Raw genomic sequence first — 16,212 nt, 5'->3', positions numbered from 1 at the left:
TGGGAAGAGAAGAGCCGATAGGGCGTTTGTAAATCTGATGCCAAGGTGTCCATTTAATCCAGCGGGCTGATCCACCATGTGGGCCATCGCAACCGGTGCAGCATGTGTGTCCATTCGCACATGGGCGGGCCTTTCAAACCACGCCGGGAGGGAGGAGGGGGTGGAAAGGGGTGAGGGGAGGACAAAGGAGGTCACTGGATTGCAGTCGGGATCAGGAAGCCCGGTCGACGCTCCCGTCTCACACAGCCCAGGGAGGGCCCCAGTCAAACTGCAGCGTCGCCAAGGCGCTTTGCGATGGGCAGCGCGGTGAGATCGCGGGCGTGGCGGAGTGACGCTCGCGACACAGGCCGACCCCGAAGACCCCGCGGCCCCCCCTCTCCACCAGCTGGAAAGCAAGGGCCGATCAGTCAAACCCGCAGGCTCCTTCCCAGCACAGACAGAGGCCAGTCGGCCCCTCCAGCCTGCCCTCCTTCTGTACGCGAGCAATCCCCAAACCCATCCCACTGCCCCGCTCTCTCCATTGACAAATATTGATCCCAAATTCCCCCTTTCACAGAAGCCATGGTCTCGGCCTCAACCTCCTCCCCATGGCTTCAGTGAGGTGGAGGATTGGAGAAGCTGGGATTGTTCTTCGAGCAGAGAAGGTTTAGGGCAGATTTAACAGAATCATAGAATGATACAGCGCAGGAGGAGGCCATTCGGCCCATCGTGCCTGTGCTGGCTCTTTGGACCCACTCCCCTGCCCTTTCCCAGAGCCCAGAAAATGTTTCCTTTTCAAGTATTTATCCAATTCCCTTTTGAAAGTTATTATTGAATCTGCTTCCACCGGCCTTTCGGGCAGCACATTCCAGATCACAACAACTCGCTGTGTAAAAAAAAATAATCTCATCTCTCCTCTGGTTCTTTAACCAATCACCTTCAATCTGTGTCCTCTGGTTACCGACCCTTCTACCACTGGACACAGTTTCTCCTCATTTACTCTCAAAACCATTTATGATTTTGAACACAATCTTCCCCTTAACCTTCTCTGCTCTAAGGAGAAGAATCCCAGCTCCTCCAGTCTCTCCACATAACTGAAGTCCCTCATCCCTGGAACCATTCTCCTAAAGAGCGGCGTTCAAAATCATGAGGGGTTTTGATCGAGTAAATGAGGAGCAGTACTGAGGGAGTGCTGCACTGTCGGAGGGCAGCACTGAGGGAGCGCCACACTGTCGGAGGGGCAGCACTGAGGGAGCGCCGCACTGTCGGAGGGGCAGCACTGAGGGAGCGCCGCACTGTCGGAGGGGCAGCACTGAGGGAGCGCCGCACTGTCGGAGGGGCAGCACTGAGGGAGCGCCGCACTGTCGGAGGGGCAGCACTGAGGGCGTGCTGCACTGTCGGAGGGCAGTACTGAGGGAGCGCCGCACTGTCGGAGGGGCAGCACTGAGGGAGCGCCGCACTGTCAGAGGGGCAGCACTGAGGGGGCGCTGAACTTCATAGGTGCTGTCTTTCGGATGAGACTTTAAACCGAGGCCCCATCTGCCCTCTCAGGTGAACGTAGAAGACTCTGCAGCCTCTATTGGAACAAGAGCAGGGGAAGTTATCCCAGGTGTCCTGGGCCAATATTTACCCCTCAACCAATAATCACTAAAAACAAATGGTCTGGTCTTATTTTTAATCCATTCATGGGATGTGGCCGTCGCTGGTAAGGCCAGCATTTATTGCCCTTCCCTAACTGCCCTTGGGAAGGTGGTGGTGAGCCGCCTTCTTGAACCGCTGCAGTCCGTGTGGTGAAGGTACTCCCACAGTGCTGTTAGGTAGGGAGTTCCAGGATTTTGACCCAGTGACGATGAATAAACGGCGATATATCTCCAAGTCAGGATGGTGTGTGACTTGGAGGGGAAACTTGGAGGTGGTGGTGTTCCCAACATATTGCTGTTTGTGGGAGCTTGCTGTGCGCAAATTGGCTGCTCTGTTACCTACATTACAACAGTGACCACACTTGAAAAAGTACATCATTTGCTGTGAAGAGCTTTGGGATGTCCCGAGGATGTGAAAGTCGCTATATAATTGCGAATCTCTTTGTTGTCTATGGAACAATAGCGTCCCATCCCTGGTCAGTCCCTGGACACTCCTGCAGGGATCCTCCAGGACACTCCTGCACTGAGCCCTGGGTGCGTCTCTGTTCCGGGACCTGGTTCCTTTGTTTGCTGCGATGCTTCGATCAGCCACAGGATGAGATTCCTTCTTTGATCCCTTTCGATGTCCTTTAGGTGACTATCCCTCCCTCCCCTCCCCTCTCTCTCTCCCTCCCCTCCCCTCTCTCCCTCCCTCCCCTCTCCCTCCCTCCCCTCCCCTCTCTCCCTCCCTCCCCTCTCTCCCTCCCCTCCCCTCCCCTCCCTCCCCTCCCCTCCCCTCCCTCCCCTCCCCTCTCTCCCTCCACTCCCCTGTCTCCCTCTCCCCCCCCACCCCTCCGCTGCCCTGCTCCCCCACTCCCCTCTGCCCCTCTCTCCGGCCCCTCCCCCTGCCCAGCGAGCCCCGCGTTGCCAGGGCAATTTGGGGGCGCGAGGGCAATTTTGGGGCGTTTGGTCTCCCTGCCCCTGTGTGTCCCCCCTCTCCCTGTCATGTCCTCTCCCTGTCCTATCCCTCCCTCCCCTCTCTCCCTCCCCTCTCTCCCTCCCCTCCCCTCTCTCCCTCCTCTCTCTCCCTCCCCTCCTCCCCTCTGTCCCTCTCTCCGGCCCCTCCCCCTGCCTAGCGCCTGAGGTCCGGTGCCGTTGCTGAGGTCCCGCGCGTATCGCGCGGCTGATGGACGGCCGCTGCGTGCGGGCGTGCGGCGCATGCGCGGTGAGTGCAGGCGGCGCATGCGCGGTCAGTGCGGGCGGCGCATGCGCGGTCAGTGCGAGCGGCCCGCGGGAGCCGGCAAGGCCGTTAGCGAGCGGGAAACTTCGGGCGGCGCGCCCGCGCTCTGTCCGCGACACCTGAGAGGGGGAAGTAGAGAGAGACAGAGAGGGAAGAGGAGAAGGAGAGAGAGGGAAGAGGAGAGAGGGAAGAGGAGAAGGAGAGAGAGGGAAGAGGAGAAGGAGAGAGAGAGAGAGAGAAATTTTTTCAGCTTCAGGCCCCGAGTCCCCCCTGCGCGAGGAGGAGGGGGGGGGTTGCTAAACACAATATAAAACTCAAATAAATTGTTAATTAATTGCCTAACACATAATTGAAATATTTACCTTAGTTCCCTAACACACAGAAAGTGTGGGGGAAAAAATCGTGGAAAATCAAGATGGCGGCCACTCACCTCGGTTCAGAAGGATAAGGCCCGCCCACACACGCACCGATTGGTCGACCAGTCAGGTCACCGAAGCGTAGGATTGGTCAATCGTCGAGTCACTCGACACTCAACTGTTGGAAGACCTCGACGTCACACGGTCGCTAATGAGATGCTAATGAGCGGAACGCTGAACGTTTTTGGGATACCGCGGGCGGGATTTTTGTCCGGCCGAAACGTAAATACGCCTATGACCGGTCCGGAATCGCAAGCTTTCTTTTGAGGCGACGCGCGCGTCGGTACGCTCTGTAACTTCCAAACGTATAGAGACCAGGCGGACAGACAGACAGAAGAGCCGCTTTATATATATAGATACTAGCTGGGGAGCCCCGCGTTGCGAGGGCAATTTTGGGGCGCGAGGGCAATTTTGGGGCATTTGGTCTCCCTGCCCCTGTGTGTCCCCCCTCTCCCTGTCATGTCCTCTCCCTGTCCTATCCCTCCCTCCCCTCTCTCCCTCTCCCTCCCTCCCCTCCCCTGTCTCCCTCTCCCCCCTCCCCTGTCTCCCTCTCCCCCTGTCTCCCACTCCCCCCCTCCCCTGTCTCCCACTCCCCCCCTCCCACCTGTCCCTCTCTCCGGCCCCTCCCCCTGCCTAGCGCCTGAGGTCCGGTGCCGTTGCTGAGGTCCCCCGCATATCGCACGGCTGATGGACGGCCGCTGCGGGCGGGCGGGCGGGCGGCGCATGCGCGGTGAGTGCAGGCGGCGCATGCGCGGAGTGCGGGCGGCACATGCGCGGTCAGTGCAAGCGGCCCGCGGGAGCCGGCAAGGCCGTTAGCGAGCGGGAAACTTCGGGCGGCGCGCCCGCGCTCCGTCCGTGACACCTGAGAGGGGGAAGTAGAGAGAGACAGAGAGGGAAGAGGAGGAGAGAGAGGGAAGAGGAGAGAGGGAAGAGGAGAAGGAGAGAGAGGGAAGAGGAGGAGAGAGAGAGAGGGAAGAAAGAGAGAGAGAGAAATTTTTTCAGCTTCAGGCCCCGAGTCCCCCCTGCGCGAGGGTGAGGAGGAGGGGGGGGTTGCTAAACACAATATAAAACTCAAATAAATTGTTAATTAATTGCCTAACACATAATTGAAATATTTACCTTAGTTCCCTAACACACAGAAAGTGTGGGGGAAAAAATCGTGGAAAATCAAGATGGCGGCCACTCACCTAGGTTCAGAAGGATAAGGCCCGCCCACACACGCACCGATTGGTCGACCGGTCAGGTCACCGAAGCGTAGGATTGGTCAATCGTCGAGTCACTCGACACTCAACTGCAGGAAGACCTCGACGTCACACGGTCGCTAATGAGATGCCAATGAGCGGAACGCTGAACGTTTTTGGGATACCGCGGGTGGGATTTTTGTCCGGCCAAAACGTAAATATGCCTATGACCGGTCCGGAATCGCAAGCTTTCTTTTGAGGCGACGCGCGCGTCGGTACGCTCTGTAACTTCCAAACGTATAGAGACCAGGCGGACAGACAGACAGACAGACAGACAGACAGAAGAGCCGCTTTATATATATAGAATATTTATATGTAATTCATAAGACGATAGTCATTTCCTCAAACTCCCCGCCAATAGTGTTACTTGGAGTGAGGTGACGCCAGTTGGACCTGAGTGAAACAGTCGCTGTTACTTTGAGTTTTGTTCAGTGTTTCTTTGACACGAAAACTCACCGTCCTGTTCGGGTATTTCCAAGCTCGGGTTCGAGCTTCACTTTTGTACCGGTGACATTCGATTCTTCTGGGATCTTATGTTTCCACCCTCCGTTTACTCAGCACTGTCTGTATTTGGGGAGTGGTGTTCTGGGACCCCGGGCTTGGCCACTGATGCTCATTACTGACTTTATTTGGTTGTATTTAGTGAATTTAAGGCAGTGATCAAATGCTTGACCTAAATCGCTCACATTTCACTTGAGTTTAAAATGACATCGGAGGCCATTAAGTTGCACTGATCTTTCAGAATTTATTCGGATGGTATATCATTTCCGGCCATTGTATTACACAACCGTCTCATCACTTTAACACTGCCTCAGGCTTACAAAGCACAATTTTGTGCCCTCGGCTGCTATCTATAACCGGCTAAAGACTAAAATATGTTAAATAAACTGCTCAATGACAATGAATCAGACACAATTTGCTTGTTTAATAATGTTTGAATAACACTGTACATCAACATAGATTTTACTTGGACAATGTAGACACACATCAATCAGTTTGCATGGAAATATTTTAAATACAACACTGAATAATACAAATTAAAATACATTTTGGTCTGTCGAGCCTGAGTCAAATAAATTACACATTTCAACACTTACAACTTTTCAATTTTCAAATTCAGCTTCTGCTTAAACTTTCGTCGATACTTTCTTAAACTTTGAAAACTACCATAACTGCATTTTACTGATCATCTGTGTTATGTTCATTAATAACTAGTCATTTTTATAAAGAACAGCTAGCTTTTGCTAGACACTTTATTGAGCACATGTGGACTAGGTACAGTATCTGTAGAGGCCTCCATCTTGACTGCTGCCTTGTGGGTAGCCTAGTGCATCGTGGGTAGCCCACTCTTATATACATACAGCACCACCTAGTGTACCATTCCAGAATGACAGGTTACTGATCATTACATCCCCCTTCTTTGAGGTTAAACAAAATCAGTATCAATCAATATCAATCAATAACAACATAAACATCTTCAACAGTCAATACATTTTCAATGTAGTTTTCTTTGTACTCAAAGATTAAGTCTATCAGGCTTTTTTACTTCACGTGTGGATCTTCTCAGCACAGGTAAGTCTGATGTGTTTTCATGAGAGCCTATATGTGTTTTTGTGTTAGATTGTTCTGGTGGTGAGTGACAAGATTCAGTTGCGGCATTGTCATCGATTTGCTCTTCGATAGTCTCTTGTGTTTTTAGGAGGGAACGGCGGTTCCTCCTGAGAATCTGTCCTTCCTCAGTTCTAACAGTGTATGACCTTGGTCCTACTTCCTCAAGAACTGTAGCTTTCCTGTTCCATGCATCTGGATCCTCAATCCTGACAACATCATCCCTTGTCAATGGTTTAAGAGTTTTGGATGACTTGTCATAGTATGATTTCTGTTTCAGCTTTAACAGTTGAAGTCTCTGTCTCAGTTCCTTACTCTGCTTTTCTTTTGCACAGCAGGGTAGCATGGTACGCAACTTGCGACCCATTAGGAGTTCAGCAGGTGAAGAACCAGAGTCTAAAGGTGAGGCTCAGTAGCTCAGCAGGGCGAGATAAGGATCAGACTTGTTTTCTGTCGCTTTCTTCAGTAGCTGCTTGAGAACTTGAACACCTTTCTCTGCCTTACCATTTGACTGAGCATACAAAGGACTGGATGTGATGTGTTGAAAGTCATAATGTGCTGCAAACTGTTGCCACTCCTTACAGTTGAAGCACGGACCATTGTTGCTAACGGCAATCCTGGGAATTCCATGTCTGGCGAAGATGGATTTCACATGCATTATGACACTGCTTGCTGTGGTGCTTGAGAGCAGCGCCATCTCAGGATAGTTAGAATAGTAGTCAATCACTATTGGATAGTCTTTACCATTTAAATGAAAAAGGTCCATACCAACCTTTTGCCATGGTGCTGTTGGTATGTCAGCTACTATCATTGGTTCCTTTGCTTGTTTGTTTTGGTGTTTCTGACATGTCTCACATTTGCCTATCATGTTCTCAATGTCCTTATTTATGCCAGGCCAATAAACAGTGTCTCTTGCTCTCCTTTTGCATTTTTCAATTCCGAGGTGTCCCTCATGAATCCTTTTGAGCATGTCTTGACGTAGAGCCTGTGGAATTACTATTCTGTTCTGTTTTAGTAATAGTCCACTTGCGACACTCAATTCTGACCTTATGTGAAAATATTTTGGACAGGAACCTTTTGGCCAACCATGATGAATGTTCTCTATTACTGTTTGTAATACTGTATCTTTTACTGTTTCTTCTGCTATTTGCTTTGATTTTGTGTCTGACACGGGCAGCGCAGCAGTGACCATACTCACATGAACATCCACGTCTTCTTCAGTAGAGCTCACATGACTCATTGTGGGTGCTCGGGATAGTGCATCTGCTAACACTATGTATTTGCCTGGTGTGTAGATCAGTTCAAAGTCATATCTTTGCAGCTTCATCATGAGTCATTGAATCCTTGGAGACATCTCATTCAGGTTCTTTTTTATGATGGCAACCAGTGGGCTGTGGTCTGTCTCAACTGTGAAGGTGGGAAGTCCATATATGTAGCCATGAAACTTTTCCAGTCCATCTACCAAGCCTAGACATTCCTTTTCAATCTGGGCGTATCGACACTCAGTATCAGTCATAGACCTGGAGGCATAGGCAACAGGCTTCCAATCTTCACCCTCTGCTTGTAGCAAGACCGCACCTAGGCCATCTGTTGATGCATCCGTTGACACTTTGATTCTTTTTGTTGGGTCAAAGAAGGTGAGTACAGGTGTGGTTGTCAGCACTGTTTTGAGGTTTATCCACTCTTGTTCATGTCTTTCTGTCCATGCGAACTCATTTGTTTTGCGTAGCAGATCTCGCAGACAGGCTGTCTTGGCTGACAAGTTAGGAATGAACTTTCCAATGAAGTTTATCATCCCCATGATGTGTAGCACTCCTTTTTTGTCAGTGGGTCGGGGCATTTTGAGTATGGCGTTTACTTTTTCCATATCTGGCTCTATTCCATTACCAGATAGATTATCTCCTAGGAAAGTGACTTCCTGGATGCCAAACTGACACTTGGCTTTGTTGAGCTTCAGTCCATTCCGGCGTATGCTCTGTAGCACTTTAGTCAGTCTCTCACTGTGTTCTTTCAGTGTAGAGCCCCAGATGATGATGTCATCAACATAGACACGAACTCCTTCCAGACCTTCAATTGCGTGTTCCATCACTCTATGAAAGATTTCAGATGCAGATATTATCCCAAAAGGCATTCTGAGGAAACAATACCTGCCAAATGGTGTGTTGAAGGTACAGTATTTGGTGCTCTCTTCATCCAGTTTTAGTTGCCAAAATCCTCGTGAGGCATCGAGCTTTGTAAATTATCTGGCACCTGACATTTCACTGGTGATTTCTTCTCGCTTGGGAATCTGGTAGTGTTCACATTTTATGTTTGCATTTAAGTCCTTTGGATCCATGCATATTCTTAGATCATTGTTCTTTTTCTTTACACATACCATGGAGTTAACCCAGTCTGTTGGCTCTTCGACTTTCCTGATGACTCCTAGTGTGGTCATTCTGTCCAGTTCATTCTTGAGCTGGTCACGCAGGGGCGCTGGAACTCTTCGTGGCGCATGTACCACTGGCTGAGCATCCTCCTTTAGCTGGATCTTGTAAGTGAATGGTAGAACTCCAAAACCTTTGAACACATTCTGGAAATTATTTACTACAGAATCCACCGAGTCATCTGGTCTGCTTATGGCACAGTTTATACGGTATACTCTCTTGACCAGTTCTAAGTCCTCACAAGCTTTGTCACCCAGTAGTGAATCAAGTCCTTCAGCCACAACAGAAAACATGAGATGATGCACTTTGTCTTTGACTGTCACTTTAAGTCTGCATACACCTAAGCTATCTATTTTCTGTCCATTATAGTCCTTCAGTAGTACTGACTTTTTCTGTATTTTGGGCTTTTCTTTCATGTTTTTAATGTCACTCATACTGATTAAGTTTGCTTTTGCCAGTGTCCAGTTTCAATGTAACTAATGCTCCATTTATCTGCAGTGGGATCATCCATTTGTCCTCTTTTACCAATCTCCAGTCTCCGAAGTCAGAGGGAAGGAGAGAGGTAAAATGTAATCCAAGTGTGACGTCACCAGAAAGCGGGTAAGTGATTGGTTGGTAGGTATTTCTCTCTTTTTTAAGCTTAAACTCTGTGGTTTATAGTTTCTAAGGTGCGATATTCATCATCTAGAATCGGGGCAGAGGGTATTTAAAAATAATATTAATAAATTTAATTAATTACATAGAATGGGAGATCAGGTGATGTGTTGCTGCTGCAATATGTGGGAGCTGGTGGACACCATTGATGCTCACGGTGATCACATTTGCAGTAAGTGTTGGCTGCTTGAGGAATTCCGGCTCCGTGTTGAAGAACTGGAGTCCGAGCTTCAAACACTGAGACACATCAGGGAGGGGGAGAGTTACCTGGACTCTGTGCATCAGGAGGTAGTCACACCAGTTAGATTAATTAATTCAGATGTAGTCCGTGGCCAGGGTCAGGATGGTGTGACTAGAAGTGAGGCAGGTACGGGGATCCAGGAGGTAGTGTTGGAGGAGCCGCAGACCTTGCTCTTGTCCAACAGGTTTGAGGCTCTTACTCCCTGTGAGGATGGGAACAGGGACTGCGGGGAGGATGAGCAACCTGGCCACAGCACCGTGGAGCAGGGGGCCAGTCAAGTGGGGGGAGTTAAAAGAAATGTTGTAGTGGTAGGGGATAGTATCGTTAGTGTTCTTTGCAGCCGAGAGCGAGAGTCCCGAAGGCTGTGTTGCCTGCCCGGTGCCAGGGTTAAGGACATCTCCTCTGGGCTGGAGAGAAACTTGGAGTGGGAGGGGGAGGATCCAGTTGTCGTGGTCCACGTTGGTACCAATGACATAGATAGGACAAGGAAGGAGGTTCTGCTGAGGGAGTTTGAGCAGCTAGGGGCCAAATTAAAAAGCAGAACCACAAGGGTAATAATCTCTGGATTACTACCTGAGCCACGTGCAAATTTGGCTAGGGTAAATAAAATTAGAGAGTTAAATGCGTGGCTCAAAGACTGGTGTGGGAGAAATGGGTTTTGCTTCCTGGGACACTGGCATCAGTACTGGGACGGGAGAGAGATGTTCTGTTGGGACGGACTTCACTTGGCCAGTGCTGGGACTAGAATCCTGGTGAATCGAATAACTAGGGCTGTAGAGAGGGCTTTAAACTAATTAGTGGGGCGGGGGGAGGTTTTAAGAGAGCGAAAAATAAAAATGACAGCGGAGAAGGCAATAGAGCAAGGTAGCAGTGGGGGAATTAAAAACCAGAGCGTGTCAGGAAGGGACAGAATGTATAATGATGAAGGTAAAGTAGTAAAAGGGGTAAAAGCAGGAATAAATTGTCAGAAAACATATTTGAAAGTTCTTTATCTGAATGCACGCAGCATTCGTAACAAAATTGACGAGTTGACGGTGCAAATAACTACACATGGGTATGATCTGGTGGCCATTATGGAAACATGGCTGCAAGATAATCATGAATGGGAACTAAACATACCAGGGTATTTGACAATTAGGAAGGACAGACAGGAAGGAAAGGGAGGTGGGGTTGCTATGTTAATCAAGGATGGAATCACTGCAATAGTCAGAAATGATATTGGGTCAAAGGATCAGGATAGTGAAACAGTTTGGGTGGAGATAAGGAATAATAAGGGGAAAAAGTCACTAGTGGGCGTAGTCTATAGGCCTGCTAACAGTTGCAACTCTGTTGGTCAGAGTATAAATCAGGAAATAGTTGGGGCTTGTAATAAGGGAACAGCTATAATCATGGGGGATTTTAACTTTCATATCGACTGGACTAATCAAATTGGGCATGGCAGCATTGAGGAAGAGTTCATAGAGTGTATTAGGGATGGGTTCCTTGAGCAGTATGTAACTGAACCAACCAGGGGGCAGGCAATCTTAGATCTGGTCCTGTGTAATGAGACAGGATTAATAAAAAATGTCCTAGTAAAGGATCCCCTTGGAATGAGTGACCATAATATGGTTGAATTCCAAATTCAGTTTGAGGGTGAGAGAGTTGGATCTCAAACCAGCGTACTAAGCTTAAATAAAGGAGATTATGAAGGTATGAGAGTAGAATTGACTAAAGTGGACTGGGAAAACAGATGAAAGTGTAAGACGGTACAAGAGCAGTGGTCTACATTCAAGGAGATATTTCACATCTTTCAAGATAAATATATTCCACTGAGGAAAAAGGGGAGTAAAAGAAAAGACAGCCATCCGTGGCTTAGTAAAGTAATAAAGGATAGTATTCGACTGAAAACAAGGGCATATAAATTAGCCAAATCTAGTGGGAGGATAGAAGATTGGGAAGCATTTAAAAGCCAGCAAACAATAACTAAAAGATTAATTAAGAAAGGGAAGATAGATTATGAAAGTAAACTAGCAAAAAATATAAAAACAGATAGCAAGAGTTTCTACAGCTATATAAAAAGAAAAAGGGTGGCTAAAGTGAACGTTGGTCCCTTAGAGGATGGGACTGGGAAACTAGTGGTGGGGAACATGGAGATGGCAAAGACGCTGAACAAATATTTTGTATCAGTCTTTACAGTAGAGGACACTAAAAATATCCCAACACTGGACAAACAGGGGGCAATGGGGGGGGGGGGGGAGGAGCTAAACACGATTAAAATCACTAAGGAGATGGTACTTAGTAAAATAATGGGACTTAAGGTGGATAAATCCCCCGGACCTGATGGCCTACATCCTAGGGTCTTGAGAGAAGTGGCGGTAGGGATTGTAGATGCATTGGTGATCATTTTCCAGAACTCCCTGGACTCAGGAAAGGTCCCGGCAGATTGGAAAACTGCTAATGTAACACCCTTATTTAAGAAGGGAAGTAGACAAAAAGCTGGAAACTATAGACCAGTTAGCCTAACATCTGTGGTTGGCAAAATGTTGGAGTCCATTATTAAGGAAACAGTAACAAAGCATTTGGATAAACATAATTTAATAGGACAGAGTCAGCATGGTTTTACGAAGGGGAAGTAATGTTTGACAAATTTGCTCGAATTCTTTGAGGATGTAACATACAGGGTGGATAAAGGGGAACCAGTGGATGTAGTGTATTTGGACTTCCAAAAGGCAATTGACAAGGTTCCACACAAAAGATTACTGATCAAGATAAAAAATCACGGGATTGGGGGTAATATACTGGCATGGGTGGAAGATTGGCTATCTAACAGAAAACAAAGAGTTGGGATAAATGGTTCATTCTCGGGCTGGCAATCAGTAACTAGTGGTGTTCTGCAGGGGTCAGTGCTGGGACCCCAACTCTTTACAATCTATATTAACGATTTGGAGGAAGGGACCGAGTGCAACATATCCAAGTTTGCCAATGATACAAAGATGGGAGGGAAAGCAGTGAGTGAGGAGGACATAAAAAACCTGAAAAGGACATAGACAGGCTAAGTGAGTGGGCAGAGATTTGGCAGATGCAATATAATGTTCGAAAGTGTGAGGTTATGCACTTTGGCAGAAAAAAAATCAAAGAGCAAGTTATTATCTAAATGGAGAGAAACTGCAAAGTGCTACAGTACAAAGGGATCTGGGGGTCCTGGTGCATGAAACACAAAAAGTTAGTATGCAGGTGCAGCAGGTGATCAGGAAGGCCAATGGAATCTTGGCTTTTATTGCGAGGGGGATGGAGTATAAAAACAGGGAAGTCTTGCTGCTGTTATACAGGGTATTGGTGAGGCCACACCTGGAATACTGCGTGCAGTTTTGGTTTCCATATTTAAGAAAAGATATACTTGCTCTCGAGGCGGTTCAGAGAAGGTTCACTCGGTTGATTCCAGAGATGAGGAGGTTGACGTATGAGGAAAGGTTGAGTAGGTTGGGACTCTACTCATTGGAGTTCAGAAGAATGAGGCGATCTTATCGAAACATATAAGATTGTGAGGGGGCTTGATCGGGTGGATGCGGTGAGGATGTTTCCACTGATGGGTGAGATTAGAACTAGGGGGCATAATCTTAGAATAAGGGGCTGCCCTTTCAAAACTGAGATGAGGAGAAACTTCTTCACTCAGAGGGTAGTAAATCTATGGAATTTGCTACCCCAGAGAGCTGTGGAAGCTGCAACATTAAATAAATTTAAAATGGAGATAGACATTTTCCTAGCAGATAAGGGAATTAGGGGTTACGGGGAGAGTGCAGGGAAGTGGACGTGAGTCTAGATTCAGATCAGCCATGATCCTATTGAATGGCGGAGCAGGCCCGAGGGGCCATATGGCCTACTCCTGCTCCTATTTCTTATGTTCTTATGTTAACATTTTGAAATCCCACCTGACTTGCACCTTGTAGAAGGTGGAGAGGCTTTGAGGAGTCAGGCTATGAGTCACTCATCACAGAGCACCCGGCATCTGCCCTGCTCTTGTAGCCACATTGTTGATATGTAGGTCCAGTTAAGCTTCTGGGCAATGGTAACTCCCAGGATACTGATGGCGGGCGAACTTGGCAATGGCTGTACCGTTGAATATCAGGAGGTAGCTGGTCCTTTCTCAGTGGAGTTGGTCATTGCTTGGCATTGATAAGCTTGACTGTTAGCTGCCACTTGTCAGCCCAGGCCTGGATGTTGCCGAGCTCCTGCTGTAGGCTGGCACAGGGTGCAACAATATCTTAGGAGATGTGAATGGAGCTGAACATTTGGAGATTGTCAGCTAATGGTAACGGTGTTATACTGGTAATGTTACTGGACCAGTAATCCTGTCGGCCTGGACTAATAACACAGGGGACAAGAGTTCAAATCCCACCTCGGCAGCTAAGTAAAGAAATCTGGAATAAAAAACTAGTATCAGTGTTGTGTATGTACCTTTAAGAGAGAACTGCTTTTATGCTGTAGTACCGGCAGTGACCACACCTGTATATAAAGCAGTAGCAGGCTTCTGTACTTTCAGTTCAGCAGACTCTCTGTGCAGTAAACATCTATTATTATCGTTCTCCTGCAGTCCGTGTGTTATTAAGGCGCGGACACTACAGTGGCAACGAGCAGGTTTGAACTCACCTGCAGTACTGCATCACCTCACGGGGATCCATCCCTGGGAAGAAGCTTCTTGGAGGTCGAAGCCAGAGCAATGGGCGTCGACCGGGGGCAACCGCCCAGTGATCCATCGGAGTCCAGAGAGTTGCAGGGGAAGCTGTGGCGAGCTGGGCCTGGTTCTCCAATCAAGGTGTCCCAGCAAATCGGACTGGTAGCAGGTCGTGCGCTGACCCTCCCCGGACTACGGTGGGCTAGAGCTCGGGCGAGCGGCTCTGTAAGGGGGCCGAGCAGCGTCATCGGGAAGACAGAGAGAGAGAGGGTGGAGCGCACAGGGCGCGGCCGGTGCTGAAGAGTCGGGCAGCGTTGAAAAAGAGACGCGCAGAAAGCCGTGGGGCGCCGCCATTACCTGTTAGAACGCGAGGAGCAGCATTGGCAGCAAGGGGAAGAAGGAAAAGTGCAGGAGGCGCCATTTTAATCCTTTGGGGAAGAAGGAAAAGCGCGGAGGCACCATTTTAATCCATTGGGGAAGAAGGAAAGCACGGGAGGCGCCATTTTAAACCACCCAAGATGCCGAAGAGTGGCAGCATCACTGTTTTCGATAACGAAATAGAAGACTGGACCACGTATGTGGAAAGAGTTGAAGTGTACTGCAGGGCAAATGAGGTGGCCGCTGAAAAGAAGGCGTCGATATTCTTAAATTTGATGGTCGCAAGAACGTACGGCCTATTGCGAAATTTAATTACCCCAGCTAAACCAATGGAGAAAAATTTTGAAGAGATTGTCAATATCTTACAGGAACATCTAAACCCTACACCGCTGCTGATAGCAGAAAGGTTCAAGTTCCATAAACAAAACCAGCACAAAGACGAGAGTAATGCTGACTATCTTACGGAACTACGCAAGTTATCGACACACTGCCAGTTCGGAACAGGACTGGCAGATACCTTAAGGGATAAGTTTGTCTGCGGGCTCCAGAGTGAAGGAACCCAGAAACGACTACTTTCGGAAAAGGACCTTACGCTAGAAAAAGCTTTCAGCGTTGCAGTATCCTACGAAGCAGCATCACGGGGAGCTGCGGAAATACAACAGAAACCGCAAGAATATAGCACTAATGAAATGGCATATGGAGCAGAAAAGTGCTATCGCTGCGGCAGAACAACCCATGACCAGAAGGATTGCTGGGCTAAGGACAAAGTATGCAGGCAATGTGGAAAAATGGGACACATAGCACGAGTCTGCAGGTCGGGAACGAAAACCAACACTAAAAGAACTACTAAGGAAAAGTACAAGAAAGTAGAAAAGATGACGGACGGTAGTTCAGAAGACCAGAGTAGTGACAATGACTCCGGGAGCAGGGGACTAAGTTGTCTAAAGCTACACAACGTGATCGCAAAGGAGGATCACCAAACCATTTGGGTCACCCTCGTGATAGCAGGGTCCCAAGTAAAGTTGGAATTGGACACAGGATCAGCCCTAACAGTCATGAGTCGACGAGACTACGAGCGGCTATTCTCACACATTCCTTTGAAGGATATATCCATTCTCTTGAAGACTTATACGGGGCAAAAAAGTCTACCCCAGAGGAAAAATAAGGGTGCCCGCTAAATACAACGGCAAGGATACACAGGAACTGTATCTATATATACTACAAGATGGAGGACCACCATTATTGGGACGTGAATGGATCCGAAAAATACAATTGGATTGGCATTCCATTCAGGCACTAACTGTGGCTGACAAAAAAGTTGACGACGCCACACCTGGACGATGGTCAAAAATTCTAACTGATGCGAAAGAGGTGTTCCAGCAAGGACTTGGGACTCTAAAAGGCGTAACGGCAATGATAAAAATTGAAGATAATGTAAACCCAAATTTTTTTAAGGCCAGACCGGTACCGTATGCGATCCGCCCAGCCGTTGAAGCAGAGCTGGAGAGTCTGGAGTGTTCGGGTGTGCTGTCCAAGGTGGACTGGAGCGAGTGGGACACACCCATCGTCCCTGTAATGAAGAAATCATTGAGCAGCACGCCTGGGGAACCGAAGAAGATTCACATCTGTGGGGACTTTAAGGTTACTGTGAACCCAGTCCTTCACACGGTACAATATCCACTTCCGCGGATAGAGGATATTTTCACCTCACCAGCTGGGGGGAAATGCTTTACGAAGATTGATCTGGCCCAAGCTTATCTAC

This window comes from Somniosus microcephalus, chromosome 12 (genome assembly GCF_052327205.1).
Source record: "Somniosus microcephalus isolate GS21.2 chromosome 12, FLI_Smic_1.0, whole genome shotgun sequence".
Taxonomy (NCBI): Eukaryota; Metazoa; Chordata; class Chondrichthyes; order Squaliformes; family Somniosidae; genus Somniosus; species Somniosus microcephalus.
This window is presented reverse-complemented; position numbering follows the sequence as displayed.